Here is a 22448-nt window from a genome sequence, read left to right on the forward strand (position 1 = left end):
GGAGCCAGCAGTAGAGGCGGAGCCAGCAGTAGAGGCGGAGCCAGCAGTAGAGGCGGAGCCAGCAGTAGAGGCGGAGCCAGCAGTAGAGGCAGAGCCAGCAAAGCCTTTGGATTTCTCTGCCTTTGGACTTAACTCTGAGCCAAAGCTGAGCTCTTTTTTAGTAGAAGAGATCTTGTAGCTCTTCAGAGAGTCTTACTACTGTTAATATATAAATAAATAAATAAACAAACCGATAGAACTGCAGAGCAGGACACACATGTGCAGTCGGGGAACAGAGACCTCACCAGAACAGGCACAGCTCAGCAGGCATGATGTCAGGGTGAACATTGTTTCCTTCTGTACTCATTGATCCCGGAAGTCAGTCCAGGAAGACGGTTTGACCTGCACTCTTTGCAACTTAGTAACATGTAAAATAAGTTCCCACTATTCTTTTCCATAAGGCAAATTGTGCTGATTAAAACTACAGACAAGGTCAGTGCGTCAGGGAAGAGGGCATCCTCATTCTAGATAGTAGCATCTTACCTCTCTTCCTTCAAGTAATAAGTAGAGACCATTACACTGATGCTCTTTATGGTATTTGAAAGGGACATTTTAATTTCTAGTTATACAATGGATTGATCTTTTCCTCTTATTGATTCCTGCTTTTATTAATATCTGTATCACTGGGATTTGCTTTAGAAGACATTAAATAGTCAATGACATTATTCAAACATTCCATGCCCATTAAAATGCCAGGGATTTCTGTGTACTGTTAGCAGAATGGTAACCCTGATATCAAGCAGTCTGTATTCTGTTTAGGGAGAATGGAGAGACAAAAAAATGAAAACAGCAAAATGAGTGTTTAAAGACCGCTTCTCTAAGGGGTTGGTATTTCAACTCAGCAGTAAAAAAGTATGCAGTCATTTGAGATCTGGAGGAAAGTGTTTCATGCAGCAGAAACAGCAAGTGCATGAGGCCAGGAGGGGAGTAGGCTGGCAGAAAGTCTCCAAGGAGGCAGAACAGTGCTCTCTTAGTTAGGGTTCTACTGCTGTGAACAGACTCCATGACCAAGGCAAGTCTTGTAAAAACAACATTTAATTGGGGCTGGCTTACAGGGTCAGAGGTTCAGTCCATTATCATCAAGGTGGGAGCATGGCAGCATCCAGGCAGGCATGGTGCAGGCAGAGCTGAGAGTTCTCTATGTCTTCATCCAAAGACTGACTTCCAGGCAACTAGGGTGAGGATCTTAAGCCCACACCCACAGTGACACACCTACTCCAAGCTGGTCACCTATTCCAACAAGGCCACACCTCCAAGTAGTGCCACTCCCTGGTCTGAGAATATACAAACCATCACAAGAACAAAGGGAGTCTGGATTGAAATTGGAAAAGGGAGATCAGGTCAGGTGATGCCTCAGATTCTACAAGAAGTGGGAGAAATCAGTTGTTACTGGAGGACTGTTGAAAAGTATCAAGCTTTAGTTTTGGTTGCTTGGTGGGACTTGAGTCATACAGGGAGCTTACAGAAATGAGTTAGTGTGTCATTTTTCACTGGCTAAGTTTAAGAGGTTGGTGAGATAAGGTTTTGTGGTATCTGGGGCACTGGGTGTCTTTGGAATTGAAATCTGCTTTGGAAGTAGAAGGCAGCAAGGACTGCTAGTGAACAAGGCAGGGGCCTTGTGGGGAAGAGAGCAATGACTCATGGACCTTGGTATAAGGGGCTGCATGGTTGACCTATGCTTATGTAACCATAAGCTTTCAGTGTGGGCATGGGCATCCACATCTTAGCGAAGTGCACTGCCCTGAATGAGAAGCCTTGGATGTGTTTTATTCAACTCTTAGGGATTTTTTTTAAAGATCGTAGAGGTAGGGAAAAACCGATGGTAAATTTGGAAAGATGATTTATTCTTTTCAGCTCTTTTGTGTTTATTTTCCTATTGTTACTGTTTTGTTGTTGTTTTAGTCATAAACCTAGTTAGTAATCTAAATATACAAGTCAGAAAATAAAGAAACATGTATATATTTTTCTAGGATGGACTTCTCATTCTCGTCAGTAGCAGGATTTTCTTTTCCTAAGCCTTGGGTTCAGCTGGATGTGAGGGTGGACATTGCTGGTCGCAGCACTCTGGAGGCAGAGGCCATACGGTCTCTGAGTTTGAGGTCAACCTGGTCTTCATAGAGGGTTCCAGGCTAGCCAGGAATACGAATACGTAGTAAGACCCTGTCTTTAAGAAAAAGAAGTACTTGGATTCAATTTCCAGATCCATTAAAGAGGGGAGGAAAAATATGATTGCTTTTCCAAAAAATTATTATTATTATTATTATTATTATTATTATTATTATTGTAGTAATGCACATGCTAGAAAAAATTAACCAGTAACATAACTGCAGTCTTAATGAACCAAGTTCCTCCATCTTTTCAGAGGTCCAGCTTGATGGATAAGCTCTTAAGTTGTTATTAGACCCCAATCAAAAGAATATTTGCCTGCATATCCATCCATGACCATTTAGATTTCTTATAAATTTACCTCTTTAAAAACATGTTAATGTATTAATGCCATTGCTGTATTTTTTAAAAAGCTGTCTATTTTTTCTTATTAGTTCATTGTAATTACTTTAACCAGTTCTCTGACAGTGAGCATTGGGCTTTTCAGTGCTTGGTTTCCATGTGCAGTATTTTCAAAGAACCATCGTTCTGTGAAACTGTCAGTATTTCAACACATTATTTTTCTACATGGAGCCAATCTAGGACTTGGCTGTAGTGATTTAACAATTTATGAATTGTTTTGACAGTTCTGATTTGGGTCACTAAAATAACATAAATGTAAATTTTTGACAATATTTTTGCATGTACATTGTTCACAATACATTTGTGTCAAAATACATACTCTTAGATATTTGTAATTCTTGTTTATTAGTCACAACATAATGAAGTCAAAGTGGTTAGAAACCTGTTTGTAAAAACTAGTGTTATAAAGATAACATGATAAACTAATAATTTTTAAAAGTATGTGTGTGTGTAGTGAAAACTCAGTGACAGTTTTGACTTGCCTGCTATATACAGAATTCACGAGCTATTATGAGATAGGCTGTTTTTAAGATTTTACAGGGAACATTGTAGAGAAAAGTCAGTGTTGGGATGTTTGCTATGCAGTGCTCCCCGCAACCTCGAAACCCCCAATCCCCACAGTCATCTCACTTGTCTGTTTGTTGACTGTTAAAATACCCCTGCTCTAGCCGGGCATGGTGGCGCACACCTTTAATCTCAGCGCTGGGGAAGGCAGAGGCAGGCGGATTTCTGAGTTCGAGGCCAGCCTGGTCTACAGAGTGAGTTCCAGGACAGCCAGGGCTACACAGAGAAACCCTGTCTCGAAAAACCAAACCAAACCAAACCAAACCAAACCAAACCAACCCAACCCAACCCAACCCAACCCAACCCAACCCAACCCAACCCAACCCAAGCCCTGCTCTTTCTAGAACCCTGCTAAAGCTCTGGGCAGATTGTGTGACTGGGAGATAAGGTGCTCATTGCTTCTATATTGTGCAACACCTTCCCCCTTCCAGGGCCTGTGCTTACTCCAGCCTCCAAAGCAAACTCACAGGAAGGGAGCACTGGCTCCCTAAGGTTCTCTTCACTGTGCGCTGCAGTGAGGTGTGGTACTGCATTTTAAGAGCATTTTCCCAGAAGAACCTCCATATTTTTACATATTTTTCATCTTGAAACCTGGGTGGCGGTGGTGGTGGTGGTGGTAGTAATTATTATATCAACTTAAAGGGTAAAATAAGTTAAAGGCCCTTGAGGTAGCTCTTCAAGTAAAAAAGATCTTATCCGTATGTCTTATCACATGATTTTGAATTCTGGAACCCATGGTTGAAGAAGTTGTCCTCTGCCCTCCACACATGCACCAACAAAGAATAAATAAAACTTTTCAGTTAAGATACAAACAGTGCGTTCCTAGACATACAAGATGTAAGACCTGACATGTACTGCCTTTGGAGTTAAAAATAAAATGTAGAGGGTTCCTGTCATGGCAGGTATTCTGAAGAACTCTACTGGCCTGGTAGACTGGCTGCGTGAGACACTCCACATGAGGGGCTAACAATACCAGCGCGTCCCTAAACATGCATCCTATAGAAAATAACACAGATCACCAATGAGAAACTGGGTACAGTCAAAGCGGAAACAGATGTTAAAAAACTATAAGATTTGCATCAGGGTGATTCTTCAGGCAGAAAATGAACTAAGTCTGGAAGAACAATGTTGCAGTGGAAGCCATGGGAGCCATTGGTGGAAGGGCTTCCTGCTGACCAGTGGAAGAGGCCAATATGATCACAGTGTCTGAGGCTTGATGTGAATTAAATGTTCTGTGATGCAGAAAACATACAAACAAAAAACTAAAGTAAATTTAGTTTTCATTGCCTCTTGTAATTGCTATGCTAAATTATCTAATTGTCCAAATTCCTAATAGTAAAGATTTACAGTGAGCTTTAGAAAGTTTGCCAGAGTTGCAAATGGGTCTCTTTGTTTGTGGTTCTGTTGTGCTCCTCTGTGTACCTGTTGCTGTAATGCGCTTCCCACAGAGGAAGGGAGCGGCTCCTTCGTGAAGCGGCTGTTTACTGCTGCCGCACATTCCTCGCAGCTCAGGCTTCTTAAGTTCCCTTCCTGGAGAATTTTTTAAATGACCACATTTTAGTCTATTTGTTTTGTCTATGCTTATGTTGGGTGCGTGTGTGCCTCAGCATGTGGAGGTCTAGGAACAGGTTGCAGGGATGGGTTTTCTCCGTCTACCATGTGGGTCCCACAGATCCAACTTAGGCTGTGGACTGACAGGCGCTGCTGAGTGGTGATCTTGCGCATAAATTTGTTTATACTTGGAATTGTTAAGCAACCTTTAAAAAAAGGTATTTTGTTGAGTGTGTTAAATACATAAATTCAGCCAGGAGGAGTGATGCACACTTATAATCCCTACACCAGGGAGGGGAGGCAGCAGCAGGAGGGTTATTCCAAATTGGAGGTCTGGGAGGGATCCATACTGAGTTCAAGGGCTGCCTGGAATATAGAGTGAAACCCTGAGTCATAAAAGCAGTGTGTGTTACCTTTTATGTAAATAAGCAAAGTGACGTCATCCCAAACGTGCTCCTCAGCCTTCCCCTGCTTTCCTGACTCTAACTGCATAAGAGCCCATCGAGTCTCGGAACTATCAAAGAACTGAATATCCCTGTGCTGTTTTCTCATGCAGAACTAGGAGTCTTGTTAGTAGGTACTTTAGTAACAGAGTGACAAAGTGCTCGTGTTCTGCACATTGCTGCTGTCTACTTAGCAGTACTGGTGCTTGTTCTCAGGTTTTTAACAGTCCCCACTACTTTTAAAGAATGGCCATGCTGCAGCTTCCACGGCCTGACATGGGCTTCCGGATTATTTTTTTGTCTTTGACCCTTTGAACAAAGCCACTCTTGGGCATATGTGTAAGTGTAGTGATAGTGCCTTGTGTGAGAGTCTCAAGAAAGGATTCTGGGTCAGAATTAGTAGTCATTGCATTGATGCTAGCTGCTACTAGATGGATTTACAAAAGGATGGAGGTTCGTTGTGTCTGTTGTTACTAGCCATACCAAATATTAATCCTATGGGGGGGGTGATGGATTTATTTTCTGAATTTCTATGTACTTTTCTAAAGTCTCTCACATTGTTTCTTATACACACGTGCACGCAGGCACACACACGAGGCAAAGAATTATTTCAAAATGAGTGACTTTAAAATACTCTAACAAGTCAAAGTAATTTTTAGTATTGTAGGGAATTTCTGTAAACATTCTGTATGGCTTTTACCTTGGGTGGGAAAGTGGAATTGTTCAATCTGGGATTCGTTCCTGCAGTGTGTAACATGGAGTGAGCGTTCAGCAAGATTAATTGCAAGGCCAAGGAAATACGTCATCATTTTTCTGGTCTCAGCATCCTCTTTTCATTTGGTGTAATTCATTATCTCTTAATACTGTTCATGTTTGTCCATCAATTGATAACGAAGCTTAGGGATCAGACAGTGGTTCACACACCTTTGTAAATCAGACCATGGGGGATAATGTATTGTCTGCCTTACATTCATGAAGTGTGTGATTTGGCCCTGAAAAGCCATCTCTTGCTAGATCAGAAGAGGTAAGGCAGAGTAAAGCTACTGTGTAGGATTAGCCCCTAAGGTGAATTATCTCATATAAACTTCGTTTCCCACCTCTCCTAATGAGCATTGCATAATAGCATAGCTCTGTTTTTTGGTGAAGCTAACCTGATTCTAACTCTAGTCTTTGAGGCCCTCAGCTGAATGAATTGCTTGGTATTTCCAAGTTTGAAAATACTTTCTTCCCCTTTCAAGTGTTCCTTGGCAGCAGCTAAGGAATGTTAAAGCTGCTTTAAGTGCCAATTAAGGCCAATTATAACCTGCCTGGCCTGCTGAGACAGTGGAGTTAGTGGAGGCCTGTGTTGTTGTACGATGAGGAACTGCCTGCAGCCAGCGATGGGAGCATAGAATTTCATAACTGCCAAGGGCTTGTTTGTTCTCAGAGCACGGGATGACTGACACTTGTGCTGTTCAGGAAATCCCGGGGTCTGTGAAGGACAGACTAGTTTATGTAGTACTGACTTACATGGTACTCTTACTCTTTGGTTTCTTCAGAAGCTGCCTGACACCTGGATTGTAATCGGTGATAGAGCAGACTTCCTGAGTTCCTGGCTGTGTACTTGGTATTGCAGTGCATGCACTGTTTAATTTACACTCTTCCTGTAGGAGGAGGCATGATGCTAGGTGAATCCAGATCCTTTCCCTTGAGTTGGAACTGTTAGACCGGTCCCTCTGGCTGCTCTGAGTGCTGGTTCCCAGGAGAGGGGGACGGCTCCGTGACTCTTAGCCACAGTGGAATGGCAATGTGTGTGTCCTTGTAACTATGGTAATGTGTGTCCTTGTAACTATGGCACTTACAGAATTTTTGGTCTGGAAGGATGTTATTTACTTTCATTAAAATCATCTTTTAGTAAGTAATTTTCATCTTTTTAGTAAGGTGCCCTAATGATTTCCATAAGAAAAGATATGTGACAATCAAAACCAAAAAGTATACAAAAAGCTTTCTGAGCACTGTTGGGAAATAATTTAAGCAATAGTAATGCTTTTCAAGAAGAGCAAAGCTAGGACTGGCCGAAACAGAATTTTCTACAGAGCACTGAGAGCATTGAGTGTTTTAAGCTTTAGTATGAACTTTAGTCTTAATTTTTGTGTTTATGTACAGCTTGTCAGTGTAAAAAATTATGTTCTCCTCAGTCTTCACTATCCCGCCTGCTTTCTCTCACATAGTAAAAGCACAAGCTCAAAGTTATTTCTCTTAGGTATGAACATGTCTGCATCCCAGCTGCCCTGAAGGCTGAAGTAGGAGGTCAGAAGTTTTAGGGCTAGCCTCATTATTAGCAAGACTGTCTCAAAATAAAGTAGGCAGTAAGCAGACTACAGGGATCTTCCCTAGCCAGGCACAGGGCCCTCAGTCCCAGAGCAGTCATAGATTGCCTGCTTTCAGGATCTTTTTTTCTTACTAGCACTGTCACCATATACAGAAGGGGACATTAGAAAGGCACACACACACACACACACACACACACACACACACACACTAAAAACACAAGTGGATAATGGCTGTTCTTAAATTGTTCATTTTTTAGATATAGTGAGATGGAAATTAAAACTACTTTGAGATAGCATTCCCTCTCCCCAGTCAGAGTGGCTATCACCAGTCAATCTCAACAGTTGGTGAAGCGTGTTTGGAGAGAAAGGGATCCTCACACACGGTTGGTGAGTGTGCAGACAGCCGTGGGGAAAGTCCGTGTGGAGATGTCTCAAAAAAAGGAAAGGAAAAGAACTACCACGTGACCACACTGTTTTACTCCTGAGCACACACACACCCAGAGAGCTCCACACCCAGGTAGAGAGTGTGACACTCCAGAGTTAATTTAGAACTTGTGTTTCACGGTTTCTCTTTTTCTTTTGCCTTCTGGTAAAATCATTTGCATCAGAGTAATTCATGACTTGGTGCTCTCCCCTCTCCCCCTCTCACTTTTGCTCTTTTGGTCACTCACACACCCAGTCATACAGGATTTATGTTATCTTTCCCCCTCTTTTCACATTTAAAAAGTGCTCATTCTGATGTTCCAAGCTTCTGAGCTGTTGTTACCTTTAAGCTCAGATCAGCTGGGCAGTCTCTTTAACAGGAGGGTTTGTCAGTTGGCAAAAAGGGAGTAGTTAGTTGTATGGAGATTGCCATGGTGCTCAGATAGGGACAGGATCGCATACTTATAAGGATCCACAGAAGGCAGTTGTATTAGAAGAAGAATGTGGTAAACACTTCTAATCCCATCACAACAGAGACAGAGGCAGAGGCAGAGGCAGAGGCAGAGGCAGGTCGATCTCTGAGTTCAAGGCAAACCTGATCTACAGAGTGAGTTCCAGGACAGAGAGGACTGGCTATACAGAGAAACCCTGTCTTGAAAAACAAAAAAGAAAGGAAGGAAGGAAGGAAGGAAGGAAGGAAAAGAAAAGAAAGAAAAGAGGAAGTAGAGGAGTTCTGCAATCCAGGGATTGGATTCCCAGCCGGACAATAAGCACAGGGTATTGTACAGATTGTGAAAATAAGTATCCAGACAGGTCCAGATTATTGTTACATGGTCTAGGAAGGAAAAGTTTGTTTAATAGGTTTGACACTTAGTAAGTCTAGCTAGTATAGGGGAAAGGCTACTGATATTTTAGAAATACCATAATTCCTCAGGTTTTATAATTAGGCCTATGCTTTTTTTTTTTTTAAAGTAATCGCAGCAGTTACATTGCTACTCTAAAGTTAGTCAGATAGTAACAATGTTGAGTAATTCACATTTCAGCAGACTACATTTATAAATTCCATCTTCAGTTCTGACAAATTGTGTCTCCTTTCATGTGGAGCGGTGAAGCTCAACCTGTTGGTCCTGACCCTTTCACAGGGGCCACATATCATATATTCTGTATATCAGATATTTACAGCAGTGGCAAAATTGTAGTTACAAGCAGCAACAAAATTTTTATTTTATTTATTAATTTAATTTAATTTATTGTTGGGGAGTCACCACTATATAACGAAAGGAAGGTTGAGAATCACTGATATAGAGGAATTAATTTATACCAGCTGGCATGCCGTCTATGACCTTATTAGATGAAATTAGACTCCACCCACTGTTTTCTCTTGATCTGCCAGGACCTTTGTAATTCAAGTGGTTTGTATAGTAGTAGCAAATGTTACATAAGCCCAAACATGGAGCATATTTGGAGTTGGTAGGCAGACCCACATCATGATGCAGGTTTGCACTGAAGCACAGCAGAGCTCTGAAGAGAAGGTAGCCAGCCAGAAGCCTCTTCAGAGCAGCCCTTCCTCCGCACGGAGCCAAGAGCTCCGCTGGGTGAGTGCTTCCTGGTAGTCTTCACAAGCTGTGTTTGGCCTGGGGCCTGGTTCTAAATAAACTTGTAGAAGGTAGGTTAGGACTCTGCTCCCTCGCATAGAGCTGGGCTGAGTCTGGAAGAGTTATGGAAGCGTCTCTTCCTTCGGGCGTTTGTCCTTACTGCTAACAGGCTCGGAGGGGAAGACTCTGCTGCTCAAGTGCTAGAGGGAGGGAGCTCTGCAGTGCTGGGGGGGGGGGGGATCAGTGCTAATCTCAGCAAGAGGGATTAACTGCTGCAAGCTGTCTGCAGGAGCCATTCTGAAATGTCATTTGAGTGATCTGGCCAAAGTTCAAATGCAGGCAGGAGTTGAGTTTGCTATTAACTTTTGGAAAATGCTGAGGTTTGCACCGAACAAACAGCTCTTGGATTTCAAAACACTGAGAAAGCACTGGGTACTCCCCTCTAAAAATGGAAGAGCCTTGTAACACCCTCTGTTTTGTTTTGCTTTTTAATCTTGTGGTGAGTGAGGTTTCATGACAGACATCTCAGTGTTTCCTGTAGAAATGTGTTTGAAAGCTGTTTTGTCCCGGTACTTCAAATTCACAGTAAATTTCAAACAGAGCACTGTGAAGAACAACTTCAAAATACAGACAGCAACCTTGGAACGACATTCAGCAGCTAGAATGGAGTGAATAACATTACAGTTTCTGACTCCCAATACTGACTTTTGTTCAGTTACGTTCTAAGAGCACCAACAGAACTGTGCTTTGGGCCAGGAGGAAGATGACCACAAGTTCTTCAGTTTTTACTGGGCACAAATTTCATTCCTTCTTCAAATAATGAGCTTGACTGGGTGGTTTCAGTTCAAGTTAAAACAGGTCCCCCAGTTATTTAAAGATAAATAGATCTTGAAACTTTAATCAAAATAGGAAGTATCTAAAACTGCCTAGTTAGTTAGTTAGCGCTGTGCTCTCTGGTTTTGTTTGCTGTCACTGGTGGCCTTTCATTTGTAGACAGCTGTCACTTTCTGTTTAGGAAAAAGCTTTACAAAGGGTCACCAAGGAAGCACCCCAGCTTCACTCCAGGCTGAGCGGTGTGGAGGTGGGGGTCTTTTAAGTAGTGTCTGACTGAGGGCTGTTGTTGCCACCATGTAATTCATTAGGTTTTGCTGTCATCCTCTGTCCAGATAAGATGGAATAATAAGGTTGCAGGATTGGAGATTCCTGAGACAGACTGAGCACAACACTCAGCAGGTGCTGCTCTTAGTCCCTTGCCTTTTGGAGTCAAGCCTCCTCCTCGACCTGGAAGATGAGACTTGCACAAAAGTTTTCGCCTTGAAAAAGCAAAAAAAAGTTTGAGGTCAGCCTTATCTATAGAATGAGTTTCAGGATAGCAAGGGCTACACAGAAAAACCCTGTCCTCAAAAAACAAAAAAGTAAAAAGCAAGAAAATCAAATCAACTCATGTAATTATCAGGTTTACTAGTTTTTGTTTTTTGTTTTTTGTTTTAATGTTCTCTTTACTTGTGGATATAAAACTTACATTTTATAGGAAAGTAGCCTGAAGTTGCTGATGTAGCCCACAGTAGCCAGGAACTCATGATGAGTCTTTGACTTCAGCTTCCTGATGTAGGGACTACAGGTGTAAATCACCTGGCTGACTTGCTTATTCTGTTGTAGTTTTGTATGTTTTTATAACACACACACGCGCGCACACACACACACACACACACACACACACCAGAAGAGGGCATGAGATCAGTCAGTGCTCATCTACAGTCCCTTATCTTTGTATTTCAATCTTACCTACATAATTAGTTGAAATGTTAATGGCAACTAAAATTTTAATGGCAAACTGATGAATTTATAGACTGATCACTCCCCTTTACACACACACACACACATACAGAGTTGTACCTAGAGACTGATGGATTTGGGAGTTTCACCTTTTATTTATTTTTTTCCCTTGATACTCAAGGAATAAGAACACTTAAAAGGAGAAATGTGATAGAAGGTCCACTTGATGATAGAGGTCAATTTACTATAGGCACAGTGATTGGTCTTTCACTATTTTTCCCATGGCTCCTAGTTTCCAGAGGACAGCAAAGAGAGAGAAAGAAGCCTCCATGACTCTTGGCAGATAGAAACATCAGCCAGCTTATTATTCGCGGATTGGCAGCAGACACACTCAGCAGTACCTAGATCACAGGGGGGCTTAAACATGTACACAACTGGGTTCTCTTTAGAGCTGTTTCTTTCTTCTCAGAAGGCTCTCTCCCTTGTGTCATATGTCTGAGGAGACAGCAACCCTCAAGTAGAAGTCAGAATCTATACCAGAAGTGTACATAGAATACCTTCAGGAAACCAGGTGGCCATCCAGAGTGTTCATTCTGTTTTCCTTCCGAAAAGGTGCGTCATGGCAGTGACAGCGAGGAAGAGGTGCGATACTCCAGCTGCAGTGATGAGGGGTGCTAACACTCACCGCTCCCTCCTTCTGTCATTTCCAGTGCTATATTGGATATTTGGTACCTATTAAAAGTGTTTTACAAATGCTTTCAGAGAGCTACAGGTTAAGCAGGCAAAGGAGATGGACCCACAGATGTTCTGTAAGGGTTTTGTATTTCTCGCATACTTGGAAACAGTTAAAGGACAGTCGGCTTGGGAAGCCCTCCTGGCAGGAAGATTATTGGAGGTTGCCATATTCCTTCTCCTTTCTTAACAGCATTATTTACAGTCCATTCACGCTTGTCCCTTCCCCCACAGTGGAGTCAGTCTCCCTTGTAATCTGCCCTTTGTGATCTGTTCTCTTTCATGCAGCAGAGTGAATGGTGTGCTGCAGTGTGAGCCCTACCCAGAGATGTGGAAATGCCAAAAGGCCCAGCGGCTTTAGGGAGGCCTTTATTTTCCTCAGAAAACACTGACTTGAGGAGCTTGATAATTTGATTATAGACCTTTGGGGAAAAGTTGTTTCAAGTGGCCCAAGTGCTGTAAATGACTCTCTCCTGCACTTTTCACTTAAGTTTTCTTTTTAAAAGCACCTCTACATTAGAAGAGAGGAAAATGCTTTGGCAGAGGTAGCAGTTGGAGACTAATTTGTTAGGGCAGCCAGTATTGAAATCATCCCTTTCATTTAAATCTCTCTAGTGGAAATGATGCCAAGTGCTTTGTGTGAAGAGTTCTCTCTGTGTGTTCTCCAGCTATTCGTAACCCACCTAAACACGCTGAAGCTGCCTCCCAGCCCCGGCTCTGGGTAACTGTTCTTTGATGCACTGCATGCCAGAGGTCAGCTCTGGACTCCTCTACTTGAAATTTGAATTTTCTGGGGACAGTGCCCCCAACTGGCTTCCTTTTCAGCAATTACACTGCATCATACCTTCTCTGGAGCATCTCATGTGCTAGGAGAACCTAAAGAAACAGAATCAAAGAGAAAGCAGATTGAGAACCGAAGTAAACCTGTGATAACAATGGCTGGAATTTAGCTGTGCTTGCTAGTCAGATATATGGGAGTACTTTTGAAAGAAGATGACAGTAACAGGAAACAGCTGGTACCTTTGAAAGTGATGAGACCTTGTTAAATAGCCCTGTCTAGTCAGTCCATGCTGAGAGTTTTCTATGGGCTGCCACGTGGTTTTATTAAAATAAATATGAACTCCTGCATTAAACTAAAGCCATTGCTTGATAAATACTGCTTGGAACAGTGCTAAAGCAAACATTGTCCTAGTCAGTTGGTACATTTACGTAACATAGAATACTGGTAAGTAATAAACCAAGTGGGGGGAGAGTTAATGAACGGTCTGAAGCATGACTGCTGTGCACGGCAGCTCTAGGGAGAGCACTGTACAGTTCAGAGTTGATGTGTAAGAAAGAGCTGCTGGGAGTTTGAAAGCCATGATTTACCCCCTCTTTGCAGATCTTTGTCTTGGATATTCCTTAGGAGGATCTTATCATCATGAAAGGTAGATGACACAACACAGGTGATGCTTTTTACATGCTGTCTTTGCAGGCTGAGAGTAAATCGTGACAGTTGGGGTTGGTGAAGCGCCCCATTAGAAGCACATTGCATCTTTAACCTGGACATAAGAGCAGTTGTACTAAGTCAGTGAAGAGGCATCTTACGAATGAAAGAGAGATTCTAAGCTTTCAATGAAATGTGTTGCTGTATGGTATATGCCTGGCCAAGAAGTGTGTTTTTCATAGACTTGACATGCTGTAAACAGGTATAAGGCTGATCCTTAAGTCTTTGATTTAACTGCGGGTGATGGTGGGACATTTCTGCAGTGAGACTTCCAGAGACTCTGAATTTATACATGCCTGATGCCGAATGTAGTCTTCCCTGGCCATATCTTGAAGTGTGAGTTTCATTTAAAGAAAAGGCATGGGCTTGATAACCTTACCAAGTTGAAGTGTACCATAATACCTTCTTCCATGTTTCCGTTTTTTTCCTGAGTTTTCCTTGAGACTTGTCAGGAGTATAAGCTAACTCTTTAAAATTTTAAAGCAAAATTGGTGGACTAAACATTCTTTGTTGTGGATTAATATCCTTTTGCATGAATTCTGACTTCCCTAAGCTGCTATCTGAAGAGGGCTTAGCACATGTGGCTCCTGCCCCCCAAGTGCAGCAGAGACGCTCCACTGGGTCCTCATACAGTCACTGTGGGTCCTGGGGAGCAGTAGCCAGCCACATAGTCATGGGGGAACTGACTGTTAGTCCGTTATACACTGTGTAGCTGTGCTATACTACTCAAGAGATACGATCTTTACATTTTTTTCCCACTGTTGACCCTTATCAGTGTGATGGATTTTACTACTGTGTTAGGAAATTGATCAGCCTGAGATAGTCCCCTAAATCCTATGAATGCACGTATGCTTGGCACAATGGCTGCTGGCTCTGCTGAGATGGCTCATCTCTTAGTCTTTTGGAAGATAAGAGAACAGTAAAACATTTAATAAGATTCAAGAAAAGACCTTGAGTTGAAGATGCTTGTCTTAGCTGTTACCCTGTTTGCATGATGTCCACTAAGAAAAGGATAGTGGTCATGAATGGTGGTATTCCTTGCTGTGCTTTGGATGTGTAAATTGAGGGTAGAACTCTTAAGATTTGTTTTAAAGCTCTGCCTGGATTCTCTGTCTGTGTCTTTGTCTCTCTGTGTATGTGAGTGTGGGATATCCATGTGCCGTAGCATAAGTGTAGAAGTCAGAGGACAAACTCAGTGTCTGTTCTCACCTTGTTTGCCACCATGTAAGAGCCAGGCTAACTGCTTAGACGTTTCTAAGGTTCTCCTGTTTCCTCCTCTATTGCTGTAGGCGTACAGGGTTTGCAGATGCATGGTGCTGCATCCAGTTTCATGTAAGTTCTGCAGTTCTGAACAAAGGTCCTCATGTGGTGGTGTCAAGTGCTTTACTCACTTGAACCCTGGGTTTCTTCTGTAAACAGTGAATGTATGCATTTAATAGTCATGTCAACTCTGTTCAGTATTGTTTAGCAGTAAAAAATTCACAAAAGTAAGGATTTATAAACTGCTTTTAAAATAGTTTTTTAGAAGCTGTATTCTTAATATCAAATATTTACTATGAGGACAGAGATTAAAATGTATAATTATTTGCTTTACTTCTTTTTATTTATACCTGGGTTTTAATACTTGTAATTAGGGAACAAAAACAACTAAGCATGAATTCAGAGTTATAAATTCATTATTCATAGTTGCCTTCCCTTTGGAAAGTAGATGAAACACCCTGCCCTCTCTCACCCTCCCACCTCATATCCTCCTCCTATGGGGGGATGGATGTCACATGTCATACAGTGTGTTGGTGGCCAGGTTCCCTTGAGGAAGGATCTGGATAAGACACCTGAAAGTTTTGCTGTTAGCCTTTCTCCACAGTACTTCCCGACAGGGACCTATGGCTTTTTACAAGGCTAGTTGTACACTCTGGGGAAGGAGATAACCCCCCTTTCTGGGGTCTATTGGATACTGGTTCTGAATTGATGCTGATCCCAGGAGAGATCCCAAGAAAGCTCGTGACCTTCTAGTTCAAGTAGGGGCTTATGGAGGACAGGTGATTAATGGAGTTTTGACTAATGTCCGACTCATACACAGTAGGTCCAGTAAATAGGTTCCCCGAACACATCCTGTGGTCCTATCTCCAGTTCCAGAATGTATAATTGAATAGATATACTTAGAAATTGGCAGAATTCTCACATTGGTTCCCTGACCTGTGGAGTGAGGGCTGTTATGGTTGGAAAGTCTAAATGGAAACCTCTGCCAAAGAAAATAGTGAATCAAAAACTATTGGGGCTGGAGAGATGGCTCAGTGGTTAAGAAGACTGATTGCTCCTCAGCCCTGAGTTCAAATCCCAGCAACTACACGGTGCCTCACAACCATTTGATATGGGATCCAGTGCCCCGTTCTGGTATGAATGAAGACAGAGACAGTGTACTCATATAAATTAAATAAATCTTTCAAAAAAAAAGAAGAAGAAGAAGAGAAAAGAAAAAAGAAAAGAAAAAGAAACTACCGTATTCCTGGAGGAATTGCAGAAATTACTGCCACCATCAAGGACTTGAAAGATGCAGGGGTGGTGGTTCCCACCACATCTCCCCTTAACTCTATTTTGCCAGTGCAGAAGACAGATGGGTCATGGGGAATGACAGTTGACCGTTGAAAACTAAATCAGATACTAACTCCAATTACAGCTGCTGTACCAGATGTAATTTCGTTACTTGAGCAAATTAACACATCTCCAGGTACCAGGTATGCAGCTATTGATCTAGCAAATGCCTTCTTCTCAGTATCTGTCCATAAAGACCACCAGAAGCAATTTCCTTTCAATTGGCAAGGCCAACAGTATACCTTTAAAGTTTTGCCTCAAGGGTACATTAACTCTCCTGCCCTGTGAAATAACTTAGAAATTGATCTTGATCATCTGTCTCTTCCACAAAACATCACTATATTGATGACATTATACTGACTGGACCAAGTGAGCAGGAAGTAGCAACTACTTTGGACTAATTGGTAACATATGGGTATAGGAGGATGGGAAATGAATCCAACCAAAATTCAAGGATTATCTAACTCAGTGAAATTCTTAGAAATCCAGTAGTGTGGGGCGTGCAGAGATATTCCTTCTAAGGTGAAAGCTAAGTAAGTCATTGCACCATCACCATGAAAGAAGCACAACGTTTAGTGGGTCTATTTGGATTCTGGAGGCAACACATCCCTCACTTGGGTATGTTACTCAGGCCCGTTTACCAAGTGACTCAGAAAGCTGCTAGCTTTGTGTGGAACCTGGAACAGGAGAAGGCCCTTCAACAGGTCCAGGCTGCTCTACCACTTGGACCATGTGATCCAGCAGACCCGATGGCACTTGAGGTGTCGTTGGCAGATAGAGATTTTGTTTGGAGCCTCTGGCATGCTCCTGCAGGTGATTCACAAAAGAGATCTTTGCGATTTTGAAGCAAAGCTCTACCATCATCTGCAGACAACTATTCTCCCTTTGAAAAACAGCTCTTGACCTGCTATTGGGTACTAGTGAAAAGTGAACGTTTGACAATAGGACACCAAGTTACCATGTGACCTGAACTTTCCATCATGAGCTTGGTATTAATCAGACCCTCCAAGTCATAAAGTAGGAAGTGCACACAGCAATCTGTTATCAAATGGAAGTGGTATATATGTGAACAGGTCAGAGTAGGTCCTGAAGGCACAAGCAAGTTACATGAAGAAGTTGCTTAAATGCCTATAGTTTCTACTCTTGTTATAATGCCATCTGCTGCCAAGCATGCGTGTGCCTATAGTCTCCTGGGGTGTTCCCTAAGATCGACTGACTGAAGAAGAGAAGACTAGGGCCTGGTTTACTGATGGCTCTGCACGTTATGCAGGCCCCACCCAGAAGTGGGCAGCTTCAGCATTACAACCCCTTTCTGGGACAACCCTGAAAGATACAGGTGAAGGAAAATCTTCACAGTGGGCAGAACTTCAGGCAGTTCACATGGTATTACAGTTTGTTTGGAAGAAATGGTCAGATGTACAATTGATCACTGTAGCCAATGGATTGGCTGGATGGTCAGGAACTTAGAAGGGTCATGATTGGAAAATTGGTGAGAAAGACATCTGAGGAAGAAGTATGTGGCTAGCTCTCTGTGAATGGGCAAAGGATGTAAAGATATTTGTGTCCCATGTAAATGCTCACCAAAAGGTGACTTCATCAGAGGAACAGTTCAGTCAGTAATCAAGTGGATAAGATGACCTGTTCTGTGGACAGTCAGCCTCTTTCCCCAGCCATCCCTTGGGCACATGAACAAAGTGGCCATGGTGGCCAAGATGGGGCTTATGTTTGGGCTCAATAACACAGATTTCACTCACCAAGGCTGACCTGGCTGCAGCTGCTGCTGAATGCTAGATCTGCCAACAGCAGAAACCAGCACTGAGCCCCAGATATGGCACCATTCCTTGAGGTGTCCAGCCAGCAGTCTGGTGTCAGGTTGACTACATTGGACCACTTCCTCTGTGGAAAGGATAATATTTTGTTCTTACTGGAGTAGATACTTAGGTTTATGGGTTTGCCTTTCCTGCATCTAATGCTTCTGCCAAAACCACCATCTGTGGACTCACAGAATACCTGATCCATCATCATGATATTTCCACACAGTATTGCTTCCGACCGAGGAACTTATTTCACAGCCAGAGAGTTGTGACAGTGGACCTACAATCATGGAATCCACTGGTCTCACCATGTTCCCTACCATCCTCAAGCAGCTGATCTGATAGAAAGATGGAATGGCCTTTTGAAGACTCAGTAACAGACAGCATCAGTTAGGTGGCAGCAGCATGGAGGGCTGGGGCAGAGTTCTTCAGAAGAACTTTGAATGAATTGCTTTGAATCAGTGTCCAATATGTGGTACAGTTTCTTCCATAGCCAGGATCCATGGGTCCAGGAATTAAGGGGTAGAAAAGGGAATAGCTCCACTTACTAGCACTACTAGTGACCCTCTAGGAAAATTTTTGCTTCCTGTTCCCACAACCCTAGGTTCTGCTGGCCTAGAAGTTTTGGTTCCAGAGGGGGAGTACTACTACCAGGAGCCACAACAAACATCCCATTGAACTGGAAGCTCAGACTTCCGCCTGGTCATTTTGGGCTTCTAATGCACTTAAACCAACAGGCTAAGAAAGGAATGTTAGGAGGAATGTAAGCAGTGTTAGGAGGGGAGATAGATCCAGATTACCATGGGGAAATTGGATTACCTCTTCACAATGGTGGTAAGCAAGATTATGTCTGGAGTGCAGGAGAGCCCTTAGGGCATCTCTTAGTACTACTATGTCCTGTAATTAAAGTCAATGGGAAACTACAACAGCTTATTCCAAGCAGGATGACAAAGGACACAGACCCATCAGGAATGAAGGTTTGGGCCAATCCTCCAGGAAAAGAACCAAGACCTGCTGAGGTGCTTGCAGAGGGTGGAAGAAATAGCGAATGGGTAAGGTCACATGACCAGTTGCAGAAACAAGGATTATAAAGTAAAATGAATTCTGTTTTATTTTGTTAAGGACACATTTATATAACTATTTGTGCTTCCCTCCAATTTCTTTAACATTAATCAGTATTTCAGTTAAGATACTAAAAGAGTGTTCCTAAGGGGCATTATTGATTGCCCCATTGTAAATTTACAAATGCGTTTGCAATTTTACGAGGAATATCATGTTAGGCATATTCATGACCTTGTTATTGTTTCATGTGGATATGAGATATTATTTGTCAAGGGGTGGATTGCAATGGCTATTCCTGGTTGTCAACTTGACTATATCTGAAATGAACTACAATTCAGAATTGGAGGAATCACCTGTGCTATTGTAGCTGGAAGACAAAAGTTTCTGACCTGGATCTTGGCATGGAGATCTTGAGGCACAGTGACCATGAAAAATTTAGGCCCAGGAGACTGAAGCAAGGAGATCTCTGAGTTCAAGGTCTGCCTGGGACAAAACAAGTCCCAGATCTAGGAGTGGTGGCACACACCTTTAATCTGGGCCACATCTTCTGCTGCAGACCTACATAAGGACATTGGAAGAGTCTCTTCTTCACCTGCTTGCATTTATTTGCTAGCACATCTGTTGGAATCTACTTCCACACTTCAGTATAAGTAGCTGAAACAACAGCTAGCCTCATGAAACTGAGCAACTACTAGATTCGTGGACTTCACATTCACAGCTGATCATTGTTGGGGTAGTTGGACTGCAGTCTATAAGTCATCACAATAAGTTCCCTCAATATAGAGAGACATTGCTTAAGTTCTGTTACTCTAGGGAACCCTGACTGACACAGCCATCAATGGAGCTTTCACAGGGGACCACATCCTTAAGGAAAACTGGTTCTTTTTCCTCCAGAAGCCATCAACTATTAATAGTTAGTTAACTTAGCTCCTGAGCCTTCCCTTTTCATTCATGCTGAAGTGTCTACTGGCTTGTGCAGGCAACCACGGCTGATCCGTGAGTATGGTATTCTTGTCATATCAATGTCATAGCTTTGGTCTGTTCCTCCCAATCTCTGGCTCTTACAGTCTTTCCACCTCCCTCTTCCTTTGTTGGTCCTCGAGAATTCTGCAGACACTTATTCTCTGCACTTCCCTCCATTGTGAATGTCTGTGTTATTCTCTGTTCACTGCTAGAAGTTTCTCTGATGATGTCTGAGAACTATACTACTATATGGACATAGAGATGCTGATTTAGAGAATACTTTAATGCAGTGTCCATTAATCCAAATAAAAGTAGTTGGTCCTTCTCCCCTAACCTAGGGGCCTATGAGCTCCAGTGATGCTGCTTCTTGGTTGTCTACTTGACTGTATCTGGAGGGATTAAGATCCAGAAATGGAGGCGGAAGGACAAGAGGCCTATGATTTGGATCTTGAGACCGGAAGACACACCTTTAATATGGGCCACACCTTCTACTGGAAGCTATAGAAGGACAGGAAGGGAGGGAGGGAGGGAGGGAGGGAGGGAGGTGTTTTTCTTTGCCTGCTTGTCCTGACCTTGCCTGCACATCTATTCCTTTACTGGTATTGGAGCTTATATCTTTGGAATCCCAGCATATACAGAAAACCAGCAGAGATACCCAGCCTGTGGGACTAAGCAACTACTAGATTCTTGAACTTTTCATTCACAGCTAACCTTTGTTGGATTAGTTGGGCTGTAACCTGTAAGTCTTTCCAATAAATTCCAGAACGTGTGTGTGTGTGTGTGTGTGTGTGTGTGTGTGTGTGTGTAGGGGAGAGGGAGATAGATAGATAGAAGACAGAGAACTAGATATTTATTCTGTAAGTTCTGTGACTATAGAGAACCCTGTCTAATACAGTTCCCTAACTGTGAGTTGTTCTCCATGTTTACAGGACCAGGTATGAATTTGCTTCTGTGGAGCTAGCCTTAAATCCAACAGGAAGGTAGTTGTTTATCCCCTGTACATCGCTGTGTAGGTCACAACAGTAGCTGACAGAATCCATAGCTGGGTAAGACTGTTGATGACAGGTTACCCCTGAAGCCTCCATAGCAATTTCTAAAGCTAAGAAGCTTCCTCTTCCTCTTCAGGATCAAAGCGATGTTTTCCATGTCCTGTCGTTATCAAGTGTTTCTGTAATGGGTCTTGAGTTCTCATAGGCAACCAGGAACAATGGCAGTAGTGGTGGGGGGTGGGTGTTGTTTTCTGATACCTCTGTCTAAAAACTCATCATCCCATATATATCACATACAAGCAAATACAAAATTTGTTATGGTATAAATTATTCTACGGTATATTAGTGACTTTGGAAGAAATATTGCACTCTCAAAATGAGCAGTGTGGTAGATATGATTTTATCTAAATGGATGGGTCATTTTACCTGATCATTGATCGTAAGAGAAAAGTACATTGCACATGCTAGTTAACAATCTTATTTCTAAAGTGAAAAGATGAAACTATAAGTCAAAAATATGTTAAATATACCTGGCCTGAATATTTTAGTTTAGAAACAGTGTACATTAAAACTCAAGCACTGCTTTCCTGAGTGGGCATCACTACTGCACCATCATAAATATTAAACCAGCAGCAGCAGCAGCAGCAGCAGCAGCAAAGCCCCAAAGTAAGCTGACCTAATTTAAGGTGGTGACCTGAACTGTAATACAATTGCTATGAGAAACCTGTTTGAGTCTCTGATACCCACACAAAAAAACCACACAATTCTAGTTGAGTTTCCCTGCCTATACCACAAACTTCTTGTTACTCCTATAATGTGTTACTCCTATAGTGTGTCACTCCTATTGTGTGTCACTCCTATAGTGTATTACTCCTATAGTGTGTCACTCCTATAGTGTGTCACTCCTATAGTGTGTCACTCCTATAGTGTGTCACTCCTATAGTGTGTCACTCCTATAGTGTGTCACTCCTATAGTGTGTTGATCAAACAGGTTTAGAAGCTGCTTTGCCTGGTGCAGTCATTAGCGTCAGCTGTCAAGCTGACAGACCTAAGACCTGGTGTATTACTTTATTCTGTTGCTATGATAAAACACAAAGGCAATCTAAAGAAGGGCTTATTTTGATCTAAATGATAGTGGCACATGCCTTTAATTCCAGAACTCAGGAGGCAGAGCCAGGCTGATCTCTGAGTTCGAGGCCAGCTTGGTCTATAGATCAAGTTCCAGGACAGCTACAGAAAAAAACCCTGTCTTGAAAAACAAACAGAAAAGAGCTTGTTTTGGCATATATGATTGGGTCTATAGGGCTAGAGTCCAGGAGGGTTGGGGACGCATGGCATCTGGGGCAGCAAGCTGAGAGCTTACATAGTGACTGCAAGCACCAATAAGCAAGAGGCAAAATGGAAGTAAGGCAAGGCCTTAGGCTCTCAAAGTACACACCCCAGCTCAGTGACTTGCTGCCTCAAGCAAGGACACACCTTCTAGAACTCCACCAAAGAGCATGGCCAACCGAGACTAAGTGTTCCAAAACCCTAGGTGTGGAGATGTTTCTCTTTCTCTTTTCAACTGCAATATTTGGAAAGAAGGAGCCTCAAGGGAAT

At 42.5% G+C, this 22448-nt stretch overlaps 1 protein-coding gene and 1 pseudogene across 5 annotated transcripts in view; both read left to right on the plus strand.

Annotated features, from left to right (window-relative positions):
- Positions 1–22448, plus strand: part of Atxn7 (ataxin 7) — a 146034-nt gene that overhangs the window by 97206 nt on the left and 26380 nt on the right. Inside the window, exon 1 of one of the 5 annotated variants that reach the window (XM_030247817.1) lies at positions 9264–9435. The exons of the other annotated variants lie outside the window; for them this stretch is intronic. The gene's annotated coding sequence lies outside the window, so the exon portion shown is untranslated. Of the gene's footprint in view, positions 1–9263; positions 9436–22448 lie in introns of those variants that run through there. 5 annotated transcript variants of the gene reach the window in all.
- Positions 1271–13631, plus strand: Gm31222 (annotated as a pseudogene).

Source organism: Mus musculus, chromosome 14 (assembly GCF_000001635.26).
Source record: "Mus musculus strain C57BL/6J chromosome 14, GRCm38.p6 C57BL/6J".
NCBI classification, from domain to species: Eukaryota; Metazoa; Chordata; class Mammalia; order Rodentia; family Muridae; genus Mus; species Mus musculus.